This window comes from Manacus candei, unplaced genomic scaffold (assembly GCF_025592945.1).
Source record: "Manacus candei isolate 608988 ecotype Guabito, Panama unplaced genomic scaffold, ASM2559294v1 h1tg000017l, whole genome shotgun sequence".
NCBI lineage: Eukaryota > Metazoa > Chordata > Aves > Passeriformes > Pipridae > Manacus > Manacus candei.
Window position 1 is genome coordinate 22,043,466 of NW_026138065.1, and position 16,936 is coordinate 22,060,401.

At 36.6% G+C, this 16,936-nt stretch overlaps 1 protein-coding gene across 9 annotated transcripts in view; it reads right to left on the reverse strand.

The window, feature by feature from the left end:
* USH2A (usherin) overlaps window positions 1–16,936 on the reverse strand; it is a 379,342-nt gene that overhangs the window by 354,865 nt on the left and 7,541 nt on the right. The gene's annotated exons all lie outside the window — the stretch shown is intronic.

Genomic DNA, 16,936 nt, shown 5'->3' on the forward strand with positions numbered 1-16,936 from the left:
TCTAAAACTTGGCAAGAGATAATGAATTTATGTAGCAAACATATGAGAACAAGGATATGTCAGGAGGAATTTGTCTAGGAACTTGTTCTCCAACAGACCAAAAAAAGATGCTAATAACCATGTTAATAGGGACAGGGGAGTTGTGGGAGGGAGGGCTGTGGAAATTAAAGAAAAATATCCAGGAGGACAAGGCAGCTCAGATAATTTATCTGCATAACACTTGACAGACAAATGGCACCTTCTGCACCAGCAAAAAAACTGCCTGACAAATTTGCCAGTGAGCTTGGTGCTGCTTCAGCTAGAACCCTGTCACAATTTCAAATCTTCAATCCTGTTTTTAGATAATTTGCCAATATATAATAGCAAATGCAAAAGCTACATATATAATAAAATCTATTCTACCTGCTATTATTAAATGACTTGATTCCCTTTTCTGAATTCCGCTGTTTCCATATTCAAATCCTATACTACCTTCACGTGGCAAAAAATGAAGTTTTCAAGCTGTAAGAACTCTGCACCTCCAAGGAAACCCAAACCTACTACCCACCGTTCTGTATTTCAAGCCTTTGAAGCAACTTAGCTGCAAGATTGAAGGACAAGAGCCAAAGATGATAAGAGGCAAACTGCAACCCTGGCTTCTGTGTGATGCTTTTCACGCACCTTTGATTCTCAGGACAAAGAGCATTTTACAGGAAGAAAACAAATAGGGCTTGGGGCTTTTCATTGCCACCACTGACATAAGTAACAGCATAGAGACTTTATTAAGATGATTTTCAAAACGGAAGTGCTTAAGTTAGCATCTATGGTTAGGGGAGATTCCTTACAACCATTCTGTCATTTTTAGAAAGAAGACCTGCCAACATAGTTCTAGGCTGAGATTCATTATTCAACTGTTGCCAAAACTATAAAGTCAACTCTGTTCGCTCACCAGAACGTGCCAGTATGCAACTGCAACTGTTTTAATTTGCTAAGTATTTTATTTTTTGTTTTTCCATATCAAAATTCAAGGATGCTGCAATGCTATTCTTCACTGAGAGAAGGAAGTAAAAACTCCAAGATCTCCCTTTCAGAACCTCCTTAAGCTCTATAAAAAAATCACCTTTAGCCTTTAACAATAGAAACTGAAGTTGTGAGCGGAAACAGTATACAGATGAGCTATTTGGCATTAAGTCATTGAATTTTTCTTCAAAATCAGGATGCTGCTTTAAGCTGACCAGGAGCCCACACAGGAAAATGGTTTGAAATAATTCGAAAGTTTAATTCTTCGGTATGCTCCAAATGAAGTTGTAATACATGTAAGTTCACCAAAAACAGGATCAACTAATCAAATCAGTGAATGAAACTGTATATTAACCCAGACTATTTTAGAGCCATTATGAGAAATTATGTGGACAGATGCCTTTCTTTACAAAATTTATAGGGGATACTAACACACATCAGTATTTGATGACACTGTGCACAATCTTGTTGCAGAATCCAGAGGATTTTAACTTTCACTAACATAATAGGGTAAGAACACCTGTGCTGACTATATTTTCCCTGCAGGCCAGAAAACTGGTAGAATACCAGAAAAACATTCCAAAAGGAAAAACACTTTTTCATCTTTGCTTATATCCTCTACTTCTTTCTTTCTTTCTTATACTCTTGTTGTTAGACTTTGACAGACACTTTTCCAGCAGCTCCTGATAAAAAAAAAAAAAATCTTGATTAGATAGCTTTTGAAATTAAAACTGCCTAAATGGGAAAAACCCACCATTTTTTTAAAATCTGGAATTGACTTATCACAACATTCTGTCCAGAGATAACAAGTGGAGTGACTAGTACTTCAGCTGTGAATTTATTTAAATGTAGACATACACATGCAGTATTAGGAAGGCAAAAACAGGATATGAAATAAACATAAGGCATCAGCTCTAAGCTCACTGTCAAGAATATACCAAGGCTTCTAACCACAGAGTTCAGCTGAAGGTAACTATCTGTCAAATGTAATCTGTGCAAGTGAATATGCTTAAGCTGGTGCTATGAATCAACCAAAATTGCTTTGGTCTTATTGACATTCAATTGCAAGAAGTTGCAGCTCATCCAGTCCAATAGACATCTGACAACACCAAGAGTGCTTCAGTGACAGAAAGCTTTAAATATAGATGCAACTATCATCACAATATACATGGAACTAAACTTTATCATCCCTCATACCATGTTCAGAAACAGGTCATCAACTGGATGCCATAAGACTGCATGGTCATCCTCTCTGCCTGTTGCCAATTTCTGCAGTTAACAAATCACTGCAATTTAAAAAAAAAAAAAGGAGAGAATACAGACAGACTGACAGAAAAAGATCACTCAATCTTCCATTGGTGTCCCATTAAATCTCTCTCCAAAATCCACTTTTGCCATTATCATCTTTGTTCACTGTTTAAACATAAAATGCCAGATCAAAATTTGTTCAAACTGCTTGCATTAGTTAAGGGCCAGATCTTCAGCTCCTATAAACTGCTTTCAACTTCAGCGATGTCATTTTACACTTGCCCAAATTCAGACCTCAAATATGTTAAAGTTACTTTTCTTCTCACATCTGTTCTTTACACCTTGAAACAAGATGTCTGATAACATGTTCATGTGGGAAGTTGGACAATAAAGCAACTTGCATACTGGGTCCCAAAAGAAGACACAATTTGTGTCCTAACTTTGCACAAAAGAAAGGAATACCACCTGCAACCATGTGTGTGCCTGTTTCACTCTTGTCTCTCAGAGAACTGCCATTTCAGTGGCAGATGTTCCATCACAGCCCAGTGTTTTTTTCTAAAAATTTTCATATATCCACACCATGTACACGAGTTGTTACTTACCCCCCCGCTTGCCTTCCCTAACTTTAGCTCCTCCTTGTCTTAACAGTAAATTGAAATCATCCCAGATTCACAAACAAAGGCAGTTGGGGAAGAAGAAATACATCTACTACATACAGCTTGCAACCATGTTTAAGGGGATGCACAGTGTAAGTGACTTGGGGGGGAAGAGGGGAAAAAGATTCATGTCCGTGTTATGAGCACTCTGAACAGTTATGCCCACACTCTGAGAAATCCAGTGTGAAAAAAACAGGAGACTTGAGGAAGAAACCTCAACAGGGGACCACAGTGACAGAACTGTCTTAAAACAGAAGGGCTGGAGAGGATAAAGGGACAGTAGAAGAAATGGTAAAGAACAGCGAAGGGGAAGGAAAAAGCATAAGGTCGGGAGGGGCAAGTTGTGTCTTTGCCTTTCCTTCTTTTGCCTCAGGCCCATATCGGCCTTTCCTTTTCTTGACTTAACTGGGATGAATTTTAATTGCAGCCTCTCTCCGTGTTTTATACACTATGTACTCTCTACTTGTGTGGAGTGGATTTCCCATTCATCACAGGATTGCAGACAAAAACCCCAGGAGCATTTTGCTTTCCTTCAAAGTTAGCTTTGCTAAAATCAATAACTTTAGGGCTGCTTTCTCCATCCAGCACATACCCCCACCCCACCACCATTTCAAATTTCATGATTTTTGATCATTTGATTTTGCGTCTTATCTCCATATACAGATTTATATTTGCAATCTTTCCATAGCAGCTACAATATTCTATATTGTTTCATTAACATATAAAGGCAACAACCTTACAGCAACAGTGGAAACATGCTCTCATTTGTAGTTTAACACAGTCAATATGATAACTGATCTCTAACAATGTCTCCCTTCTTTCTCCTCCTCAATACTCCAGCATTCTTCAAATCAAAGTTCTGGTTTTCTTAGGGACTGCTATGTCTTAAATATTTTTATTGCTTGGGCTTTTATTTTCTGATCACCTGCAAGTCTAGTGCAACAGTCAAGAATCACAATTACATTAAACTTGCATGCAAACCACTGAACTTAGTTTAAAGATATATGGGGGGGGGAAGGAGGGGGTGAGAGCAGGAGCGTTTCCTACTACAGATTGCAGATGGAGTATCATCCCTCAGCAATATTGTTACATCTCTTCCAGCTTTATATTAACTCTCCCTTCCCTGAAACTGTGTATCTTGGCATTTTAAATCCCCCTTCATTTTCCTGGTTGTCTCTCTTATTCCAATAATATCTTTCTTATCCTTGAAAACATGTCACTCCAATTCAGCAGTCTTATTACATATGCTCCTAGCATTTGTATAAAAGATATTTAGCTTTTCTCTTTGCCCTCCTTTACTTTTCTTTTTCACTATCTCCTACAATGTTAATCCCTTCTCAGCAGGAAATGGTTTTCCTTCAATCCAAGTCCTTCTTTTTGTGAATATATTCACTAGTTCAGCTTGAATTCCCTGAAGAACAACATAATTTTTTTTTATTTTTTTTAAGGGGAGGTGGGAGGGGGGATGGAACATGGAACCCCAGAGTGCTCCTTGAAGCAATTAACTCTGTTCAAGATCAAGCTATATATTAATATAAATTTGACCCCAAACAGCCAAATTGGAAAGCAACTGGAATGCAGACCAATCTATAAGACAGTTTACAGGCTTAAGAAAAACTAATAGCCATTTCAAAAACAAAGTGTTTAAGATGCAAAAATGCAAGTACCAAAATAAGAAACATGTCAATTTTTTGGATGGGGTAATCTTAGTACTGTGTTAAAAATTGAGTAATATAACCCAAACTCAGTTATCTGATAAACCAGGCTGAAGACAAAGAAAGATCAATGTGAAAAGAGACAGCTTTTGAAATGGTCTGTATTTTTAGGAATTAGTATTTTAAAAAGCAAACATTTTAAAACAAACAGTTGAATCACAGATTAGTGACCTTTTTGTTACAGATTATGCATTACAATTTTAGACTGGCAATTTTCATTTAATCTTTTGTTGGCCAGTACTTCAAGAGTACTTCAGTAGTATGAAGTAGTATTAAAATTGTTAACTACAGTTTTCCACTTTCTATCCAACCAGCACTGTACCAATGAATAATATTCTCTACTGCCAGTGTCAGTAGAGCTATATCACTCTATTAGGGATGCCTCAGGACAGAATAAATATATCTGGGCAGGGGAGTGGCAGAGAGAAGCCAAGAGCTCAAAATTGCAAAACCAGATTGTGTTAAAAACCAAAATAATTAACAAATAAGCTTTGCTACAACTATTTTAATAATTGATCAATCTCTGTCCTTTTTACATGGAAAGGTTTAACAAGTGACTTCTGTGCTGTAAATGAGTTCCAAATAAAAAAACTTCAGAGGATCCTAGCCATCAGATCTGAAAATACACAGAGAACAATTGCTTTCCTGCTGCATAACGACTCTATTTTCCCCAAGTCACAGAACAAATCAGACCCAACATCCAATGATCACTATAGTAACATGAAAGGAGACAAGTATTAAGGATTCAACAAGCTGCTTCTTAGTAACTAAAACAGTTACGTAGACTTGCCAAAATTAATTGAAACAAAAGGTCTGAAAGTACATTTTAGATAATCTCATAACAATGCACAATTTCTCTCTGCTCCCTCTATTTAAAATACAGCACAACCACTGATTCAGAATTTTCACAAACTACTTGTAATCACATAAATTACAGATGAGATGTAGATGTCAAATGAAATATCCCTTCTGAATAAAGTCTCTGTGCTTCACTAGTCAAAGAATAAGCAGATATCCACACAAACGAAGGGGGAAGCTGTTACTAATATACAATTATTAGCCCTGTATTACAATATCAGCTGCATATTAAATTCTAGTCTTTTGAATTGATTATATCTGAAGAGTTTTGCACCACTCTGCACCACTCAGTACTGGGACTTGTAAGTCATTCCCAAATATAACACAAGGGTACATTCGTTCCACAACAACTGAAACAGCTCTGCTGGGACTGAAAGGTTGAAAATCTATCCCTCTGTCTTTTTTGGTTGATGATTTGCATAAGAAGAAAGCAATTATTCTTGCCCTTTGAATGCCTTGCCACAAAAGTTCATGTATCCAGTTAAGGGATTTTTGCAAATAAAGTCTCATCTTTTCTTTCAAGGCTTAGCCTCTTTTCATGGTCAAGGAGCCACAAAACTCTGCCTTTGATTCCTCTCATATTCCTCCCCACAACCTTACTTCAGGCCCTTCCCTCCTCCTCTGTGCCCTGCTTTCTTCCCTCCATCACAAAGTCCTTTAGAAATGGTCATTCAAGTATTCCTTTGTAATGTAACTCTCCAACTATCTTTTTGATGACAATTCACTGTAAGCTTCAATTTTCAGTTTTTGAATAAGTGCTTTTCTCCAGAGCATTCTTACTAAGAATCTTACCATCCAAGCTTTGCCATAGATCCAAACTGTGCTGTTAATGGAACACAGACCAAAGCTGACTTTGGAGGACAGTGTTTTGGTAGCTTATTGTTGGAAAAAGCTAAAGGAAATAGTTTATGCCCTCAACCACATTTTGCTAGAGATGGGCCAGGAGAGGATCAGGGGAGGTTGCTCATAAAATTCATAGCGGTGCCCTCTGCACTTTAGTGCACAGGCCTCAAGCTAAGGCACAGAAAGGCCAAGAAGATTACTGAACAACAGCATAGACGAGGATGTCAACAAACACAATATAAGGAAAAGATAAAGGGCCTTCAAACATAATAAAATACACTCAGAAGTCCAGCAGAAGAGTGGCAATCCAACTTGCTACATGCATAATTATCTGACTTACAGAAAAGAGGTACATCCATATGGTACAAGTCAGTATTAACTTGAAGAAACAGAGTATCTACTATCAAGACTCAGGTAGGCCACCTAGAGAAGCTCAGAAAGATGACAGACTTTTTCTTTTACCAGTCCTGATTCCAAGAACCACATAAGTCCCATGGGACACTGCCATCAAGCTAGAAAGAGAGAGGCTCATATCTCCAAGTATTGACAATAAATTTTCAAGGGTAAGAATTCCAGTGGAAAAAACCAGAAGTTTGCAGTTCTGAAATCTCAGATTAGGAGAAATATTGATGGTCTATTCTGTGCTGCCACTGAATATCACTTGATGCTTTGCTTACAGGTGCAAGGACGATGAATCTCACAGATCACAGTCAATAGCAAGGATACACCTAAACACCACCAGAAACGAGAGAAGAGAGGTTCGGGAGGAAAATATTTTGGTTTTAACTCAGGAGGTAGAAGACAAAAGCCAGTGCCATTCTTTGAAATGCTGCCAGTATCATAAAGGGTCAGACAAGCAAGGCTGTATGATTCTGCACACAAACTGTGCATGGAAAAAAGGATTTAGGTCATTTCAGAATTGAGACACTTTTCTGGAAGAGACAGAATCAAAGAAGGGTCAGTTGCTCCTATACCCAAATAGAGCCAGTTTCTTTGTATATCAAATGAGGAAAGAAACCAAAAGTTGAGGGTAAAAAATAAAGTATCTAAACCAGAAATGTCCTAACTAAGCATGCATGTAGAATGTAGATTGTGACAAAATATGCCTGTCTTTGAAATCTAAAGCCTAAGATGTCTGAACCTGAATGTCAGGAATTACATAGATCATACCACTGAAAAAGTATTGCTATGCCTTAAAGAAAGTTCAAATTTTCATAAAGTACACGAGTTTACTGTATTAAAACATATTACAGAAGTTGGTATTCCAGCACATTTTTTAAAATAAAAAGAGTGCCTTCAGATTCAATGGAAGATCAGAAAAGCAGTAGGAAAAAAAAGAAAAACAAAAAAAACACCCAAAACCTATTTTCAATTAACCCTGCACAGAGCAAAGAACAACGTGGAAATTAAAATTACAGACGTGATGCATGACTAGGTCTTGGACCATTTCTTCTGAGAATCCATCAAATCAAGTCTGCACTGGGAGAACTGGTTGGAAAAGCACATGGATTAATATTGTACACTAGAAAAGGCAATGTGACTTTTGTGGAAAAAAAATCTAGATCCAATTTGAATTCTTTGAAGTAAAGATACATGTGAATAAGGAAGAACTGACCAATATAATACACTGGCTTTCTAGAAAGGTTTCAAACTTGAGAGAGATTAAATGGTCACATTTCACACTGACAGTAGTTTATCAATTCGAACAATCTCTGCTATTTAGCATTTTGTATAGGTTTGAAAACAGTGGTTAGTGAGGTGAAAAAGGATGGAGTGAATGCATCCGGACAGTAAAAGTCAAAGCTTACTTCAAAGTTACAAAGGATTTCAAAATTGTTAACGAACAGACAACAAAGCAGCAGACTAAATGTGTTAACCTGAAGGTAGTAGACAAGAGAAATATATTCTTAGCCATGTAAACATAATACTAAATTCTGAACTGTCGCTGCTCCAAGCAGTCTTGCAGTTACTGTAGAGAGTCATTCACTAATGAGTAAAGAGGAAACACATTCTTTATTGGGAAAGAAATGAAAAATAAAACCATAAAACTTTATTGTTTAGAAACTTACAGTGCAAAGTCCCTGGAACAATAAGTGGAGTTCTGACCCTTGCATCCCCATATAACCCCAAAAGTTTTGAAAAGATCAATAAGGATGAACAAACTGCAGAATGGCTTCAATACAAGGAGAGATCTTGTTTATAAACAATTAAAACATGTGATCAAGTTCTATAATCAACGTATCAAACAGCATAGGAATCGTAAATAGAAAGAAATTAACAAAAGACTGACAAAAAGAAATCGTCAGACAGCAGATTTAAAATAGAGAACACTTTCATACAGCCATATTTCCATATGGGGAAGTCATTGCCACAACACTGCAATGCCAAAATATAAATTATATATATGCCAATATATAAATTATAAGAAAAAGAACTAGACTATTAAACTAAAAACAGGTCAGTCAGTGGCTATTCAATACAGTCTAGCTTAAGAAGCTTCAAAACCACTGATTGTCAGAAAATAGGTCAGCGATATATCTAAAGGAAAGCTGTGCCTGTGCATCTACTCTTCTTTCATACTTCAAGACAGACTATCTAGACAGACTGTCCAACCGACACAGCAGTCCTTAAATGATGCAAAAATTACAGCATTATTGAGCTGAGGCACTGGAATGAGATACAGGGACAGGAGGAGTTCCTCCTCATCTTTCATCCCAGAACCTTCTACCTTCTAGCCAAGCTGACAAGTTGTTCAGTGCCAGGAAATATTCTTTTCTCCCATGAGAAGATGATACATGTGAAGTCTTATCACAAGATGCCTCCTGTGGACTGCCACCACCACACATGGATTTTGCATCATATGAGATCTACACGTGTCATTAATGTCACCCTCCATTTGCTGCATGCACAGATGTTAACATGAGATGTGAGAGAGTTTACACACAAATAATGGAGGTTGCACAAAGGACAATCTGAAAGTTTCATCTTCCATTTCTTGATCAGACTTCTGACTTAAGTCTGTCTTTAACCTACAAAAACCTGAAATGTAGCAATTACTTAAAAACAAAGAAGCAAATAAAATAAAACAAAAATCCAGGAAAAGAAGCAGCTGCTCTATTTGGCTGTGCTCATGAGGATTTTAGACTCATCAAAAAAAGTTTCAAGTATCTTGTGAAAACATTTAGCAACTAGCACATCACAAAGAGGGAAGGACAATGGTTCACAATATCTGTGATCCATCTTTACTAGCAAAGACTTCGAAACCAGTTGCCAGTTTTCTGTTCACATGCTGTATGTTGTGCCAAAAACTACCTGATGGAGGACCTTCTGCCCACCTTGCAAATGGTATATTCTAAATGGTGATACTGCACTGTAAAACCACAAGTTTGGTCTCTCCAAAAGGGAATCAACTTCAAACATATCAGCAGGGCTCTTCAGTAACACAGGACTCCAGGTAGACAGAAGGCAAACCTGTATCAACAAGAACCCTTTCCATACGCAAAACTGATAAAGCAGATGTACCCTGTGAGTGTCATCCCAACGTTTTATACCAAGAGCTATATCAAGTACACAGAGACACTTCCAAACTCTCCAAGTTTCTCCCTACACAAATGTACAAGTGAAAGAGCATTCATCAGCTGCAGAAGTGTTCCTAAAGTTCTACAAAGCAATACATATCTGAACCCACTCAAAATACATAAATATGTATTTAAGAGATTAGTTCAGAAGCAAGGGCTATCTAGTTAAAATATTGTTTATATACCTCCCAGTAGGACTTCATATTTCTAGCACTCTTAAAATAGTTGATTCTTATGATCAGCTTAATTCACAGGACGTTGTTAAACAACACACAGCTCTTTCAGTTCTTCTAACTCCAGTTACACAGTTTTTACTATTATTCTTAATATTGAATTTGAACACATAAAGAACACCTTTCCAAATGTTCTCTCTAAGAAGTAGGCAAGCTACTTGCATTTGGTGTGACATACCTTTTAGATTAATATGCCACCACAATCTTAAATAACAATTATTTTTTTAAAGAATATACTTAAAATTACATTTTAACTTCAACTACATATGACAGACACAGATGTATTGCATATTATAATGGTCACAAGAATTTTGATTCCCAGTTATTAATTACCCTAAAAAAAGAAGTTGTGGTATGTTTAGGAAGACTCAAAGTTATTTCCTAATTAAACACCAACACCACCCCTGCCCTGCCCCCCTTTTCTGGAGCAGCACAAACCATTATTTATCTCTACTTTACTCAATTTTATCTAATAAAATAAAAATTAAATTAAAAAAGCAAAAGCAGACCAGACACCAAAAATACAACTCTAAGAACTGCGAGATGCTTAAAGATTTGAGACTAGGGGGAAAAATGAAGGCAAATCATTCTTAACATAGTGCTTTCATTATTAAAAATACAATTTAATTGGCTGCAGCATACTCTTGTATAAGGAAACAAACTGTTTGAAAAACAAATTGAAAATTGATGGTTTTCAAATCTTGTCTGAAACTCTCCAGACAAATCAGGCAAACCATTCAACACTACCTCCTCTCAACACTGGCTATACAAAGGCCTAATTCCATTCTTACCATGTATAACAGAGTCTGGGCAGACTTCAGTGGGATTTGCAATTGCAATTGAAAAAACACATTCACAACTTCCAGAATGTAGTCAAGATGGCATTGACAAAACCTGTATTTTTGCCATTCTCTGAAATTAAAATCTTGGCACAGATGAAGTTCCTTGTCTTGTATTCCCAGGCAGCTGTTAGACTATAAATTTAAATCTGCAAATGTATTCAAACTTATATTCAGGAAAGAAAGGAAGTAATTTAAGAGACACTATAAGTGAAGAGTAGATAGAGGTATCTAGGAAACATCCCAGTTTCCTAAGAAGCTGAAGCTACAACAACGGAGCTTTCAAATCAACACAATCAGCATCATAGCACCCATGGAACAGGAAGAAAAGAGGCAAAAATCACAGTAGGACTTCTGGACACAGGAATAAAAAATAGTTATAGTAACATCCAAGAACCCCAAGGCTGCAAGTTCAGCCTGGGTATCTGAATGGCCTGGTTTGGTTAGGGTTAGGGATGCTGAACCAGCTGCCAAGAGAGCAGCTCATTGTGTCTATGAACAGTTCTCTAAACAGACACTCAAACACATTACAGACTGTAATGTGAGTTTTATTTCCACTGTCTGGCAGGAGCATAGCACCAACCATATGGATAGACTCTATCCTCCTAAATATTGTCAATACATAATTGCAATTAACAGACGAGAAGCTTCAATATGTAGAATTGATGCAAATTCTCCCCTCCCTTCTTGGGACTGACAAACTAATCCTAATAGATAGTAAGTGATGACTTCACACTTACTTTGAGATCAAAGTGATTTATTAAATTAAAATGCTGTCTTGCTGTCTCATGTCCTTACTAAACTTAGGGACTATATAGTTTAAAACACTTTGTATTTAGTAATACATACACAGGGAGTGTATAGAATAAATGTTTGCCTCCCTGCTTTTAAATCTCAGGATCTTTGCTTTTAAAATAAATTTTAAAGTATTCAAAAACTTGTGCAGAAAATAAAAGGATTTCACAAATTGAAAAGGACAAGTTTTCTCTTGATAGTCAAACAGTTATGATGTAAAGCGGTCTCATTAAATCATAAGTACTTTAACCTTTTCTTGAAAGAACTGGAAGATTTAAAGATTTATAAAGAAATTTTGCCTAAACTAGGAAATGACTCATATTTGACATGTATTGAAATGATAATGCTGATTTCAATAGGCACTCTAAGAGCATTTTCCTCCCAGGAGAGTAATTCAGTCACGGTTACCTCTCTGCATTTAGATTTTAAACTTACTTTCTAAAGCTTTTAATGTTCTATAGTCTGCCAAAACATGGCAGAGTTACACAGATATGATCAGGCAAAATAAAGGCTAGTAAAAAGACTATTTTTATAATTGCAGACACTAAATATGAAACCAAAACATCAATCTGACATGTTCTCAAAGAATCTCCTGTTTCAGCAGCCTTGGCTGTATCTGCAAATTCATGTTTAAATTCCACTCTTCTTAATTGGTTAAATAAATTCTGAAGTATCAAAGGGAAGGTGAAAGACTCTTAACAGTGGAAATGAAAAAGAAAAGACACAATGGAGCTGCTGTTACTAAGTGGCATAAATCTGATTTTGGTTTCACTTTGCAGAGATAATAAGATACACAATTGGCCTTAATTATGTGTTGCTATGCTTTCAAATTTTTTATTTCTTTAAAAGTTAAGATTTTAAGACACCACTTTTTCTGAGGTTTCACTTCAGAGTATATATCAGATTCTTTTAAGTTAAGGCTATATATCTTTTACTCCACTGTGTACCTTCAGAGTTTCTACTAATATACACTTAAAAATATACAGTGAAAAATATCATTAAATCAAGATGAAACACACAGAATGACCCTAAAACTTTCAGAAGCCTGAAGGACTTAATCCTCACCAACTGAAATCAATTAGAATAGCAGCAGTAATTTCAAAGAAACGGGATTCACAAATTCTGGCTGTATAAAAAAAAACAAAACCAAAAACCACCAAACAAAATGGTTTGAAATCGCAAAATGAAAAAATAATTTACTTTACAAATCATAAGAAGTAGAAAATAAACGTAGACATCATTAGAGAACAGTGAGTCATATTAATCAAAGAGCAGGTAAATAATTGTCAAAATTCACTTCAACTTAGCTAAGCAGATCTTTTCAAGCTTGATTTTTCTCAAATGTTTACTGGGTATAAAGAGCAAAGAAATGAATAGCCAATAGCTCTGTCAGCAATAGACTGCATATTAAGAAGACTGCAAAAACTATTAAAAAGTATGAAGTTAGTCTTAGACTGATACCATCTCGTCTCAAGTAGCTTTTTCAACAGTCCATTCCAAGATTATTAATGACTCATGTCCACCATCCTGCTGGCAGTGGCTGTCACAGTAACATTGCAGAGAAAAGGAATAAAAAGAAGAAAAATTCCATAGTCCACCCCGTAACTATGGATTGATATGAATTACCATCTCCTCCTACTTCAGCAATTCTCTAATGATTACCTACTACTTTGCATTTTGTAACACCAATTTTATTTCATGCCAGTTCCTCTAGTCTTTTTGGCCATGTCATTCTTTCTGTATGACATCTTATATTCCTCTTTCTGATTATGTCTGTTACCAGCTAGTATTATTGGTGCACTCTTAATATTTCTGTCAAGATCATTAACAAAAATGTAACACAAGGCTGGTCCAAAAACATTCTCAAACAATTCAACAGGGTTTTTGCTTCCCCTCTCCCCAGGATTATAAGCAAGTTCCTTTGAGCAGTATCTATTGCCAACTCTTCCCATGAGCATTCCCTTTGACCCTACAACTTCTCATAGGTTGTCACATCAATGCTAAACTGAACTCCAGATAGAGGAAATCCGACACATTTACTTTGCTTGAAAATCAGCTTTCTCATCAAAAAAAAGCTAAGAGGTTAGACAGTGATGAGCTATCTATAGTAAATCCATGCTGCATTTTATCCCCTTTTTCATTTAGCTCCACATCTTTATCTATTTCTTCAAAGATCTTTTCTAAATCCTCATATGCCACTGTGTCAAGACAAATAGGTCTGCATTGCCAAAATCCATTTTCCTTCCTCTTGATACGGGCTTTGGCTGGGATGGAGTTAAATTTTTTCACAACACCCTGGATGGTGCTGTGTTCCAATTTTGTGGCTAAAACAGTATTGATAAAACTCTAATATTTTAGTTATTGCTGAAGAGAGATTGCCCAGTGTCAAGCCTTTCTCTTTTTCCACGTTGACTCCCCATCCCACTTCAGCAGTAAGCCAGGCTTGGGCCAAGAAAGTAGGAAGGGAGACAGCTGGGACAAAGGGATATTCCATACTGTATAATCTCATGCTTAGCAATAAAAATTGGGGTAGAAGAAGGAATTCGAAGAGACAGGGATTTTACTTCCAAGGTGGCCTGCTGCTAAGAAATTGGCTGGGCAGTGGTCTGCTTGTGGGAGGTGGTGAGTGATTGCCTTAACACCGTTTCTTCCCTCCCAGACTCTTTTCCTTCATGAGTTTTACCTCACTTTTGCTATTGCTATTGTCTCCCCTGTTCCATTGGCAGAGGTGAGGAGGGCTCAGGTGCATGGCTGCTGGCTGGCATCAATGCATGACACTCTTCCTAAATATAAGCATTACAGCTGCACCTCTGACTTTGTAGATTTACAGAGAGTATCTCTTTGTCAAAGAATTTTATGTACCAGTTCTTTTGTAATTTTTGGACAATGACCATCTGATTGCAGCTGCACATACACAATAACCTTGCAAATTCATGATTCTACCTCTTTATGATCACTTCTGTTTCCATATATTAATTTCTGTTACCCAGGTTGGGTTTGCTCTGTGACTCTTGGTATTAAAAACAGAAGTAAAGTATTTATTTATTCTGGGGACCTTACTCAAATCATCCTTAATCTCAAGCACACTTCCACTATACACAGGTCTTGCCTTCTTACACAAAACCAAAAAATCATAAGAACTTTTTACCATTTGACAGTTTAATTCAGATCAACGTCTTTATAATTCTAGTTCTATTCCTATTCCTACACAGCATTCTCTGTGAATTTGCTTCCCCATTTCCCAGTGCTCACACACTCTGCCATCTTTAACTGCAGAGATGCTTATTTACTCAGATAAGCCTGGAGACTACATATCTATTTTTTCACTTTAAGGGCAGAAATTTCTCTTAATTATATTATATTAATTTTTAACAACCTCCAGGCCGTTTTTCCATTCAATTTTTTTTCCATTCTGGACTCCATAGCTTACCTTGTTTTATTAAAATAGCTCTATTTGTTTGTTCTCTTTGAAACCCAAAAGTGTACTTAAAGAACCAAAGAACTGTTTATTCTTCTATTTCATCTGACTTTAGTTATGAATGCTCATCATTATTCTTGAGACCTACATCTCTGATAATGCCCTCATCACTTAACAAAGCTGGTATATCCAGACTTTCTGCTTCAGCAGCTACTTGATGAAGAAACCTTTCATGCAGAACATACAGGAATGTTTGGGCCCTGCTTTTGTTAGTAGAACTTAAATTTCCCAGCTATGAACTGGAAAATAAGTCTCTGCAATGACACAGTTCTTAATAGTAGTTGCCTCTAATGAATTACACATCTAAATACAAACCCAAGGATTTAAATTCCTAGATTACTTCAGTAGAATTAATTTACTAGCTTTCTCTTTCCCTAGAATTATTTTATTCCAAAGAAATTATTTTCAATCTCTGCTATCCTTTCTTCTTTCCTTCCCTCTTATCATTTAATTACTATTTGGTGCTATTCCACCATTTAGCATTCACTCTCATCATTCCTGAGTAGGCATATGCACTTACACCTGAATTCCAAACATATCTGCAATCCTACCACATTTTTCCTCTCTCTAAATTCACTTTCACATATGTAACCAATACTTCACACTCCTCCATCACAGTGTCTGTAGCCCAGCATCTATGTACAAATAGTTCAGTTTTTCTCACAGACCACAGTAACTCCCTTATTTGCAGACCCCCAGCTCCTACTGACTGCTTGGCTTGGAGACCTTTGGCCTGAACCAGTATCATACATATCATTATCACATACCACTACTGCCTGAAGACACAGACACTTCCATATGTGTGTTACTTTTGAGTATATTTGTATGGTCTCTCTCATATTCTCATTTTGCATTTATATCTCCATTTACAATGGACAGCTGCTAAAAGAAAAACAATACAAAAAAACACCCAAACCTTTGCCTAAAGTTTCATAGCCAGTCCTGGGGATAAATGGATCATGCTGCAGCCACTATCACCTTTAATGGAAAGCTGAATCCTACAATACCACAAAGCACAGACCATAAGGCTCTACCATGAGCTCAGAAACTTAGAAAAGGTATTAAGCCTGCAGTTCCTTTAAGGCTCTAGAAGCTATGCCTCTTTACTCCTGCTATGAATTGAACAACCTTCCTCAAAGAAACAAAGGACCAGATTCTACAGGGTGCTTCAGGTTTCTTTGCAATATAATTCAAGATATATGTGTGTATTTAGCCAACCCTTTCACTCCTCACTTGGCTATCCCAGGCTTTAGCAATTTCTGAGGCTAGTACAAAATGCAGCTGACAGCAACAGCAGTAATATAGCACCCTTGAGTGTTTGAAGTGTAAAGTTCATTAGTTCTACTTTAAGGTCACTCTTTTAATCCAACAGCCCAAACCTTATTCGCACTACCATGCTGTTACCCTGGAAAAAAGAAAACTGCAAAAAAATAAAGACATCAGCTTAGATACCTCTTACAAGTGACAAGATCAGCACTAAAAATCCAAATCACAGTCAATACCTTTTAGCAAGTTTCAAGAAAGCAGCAAAACTATTCTTGATTGTGCTGCAGACCAAATGAAATTTAATAGAACGGATAAAGGAAATGAAGGAAGGAGAAGATAAACATTTCAATACCTGATAATTGTGGTTTATAATTATTAGTTGAACTTGGCTTACAAATAGAATTTACTAGGGTGTCTTTTGGGAATTA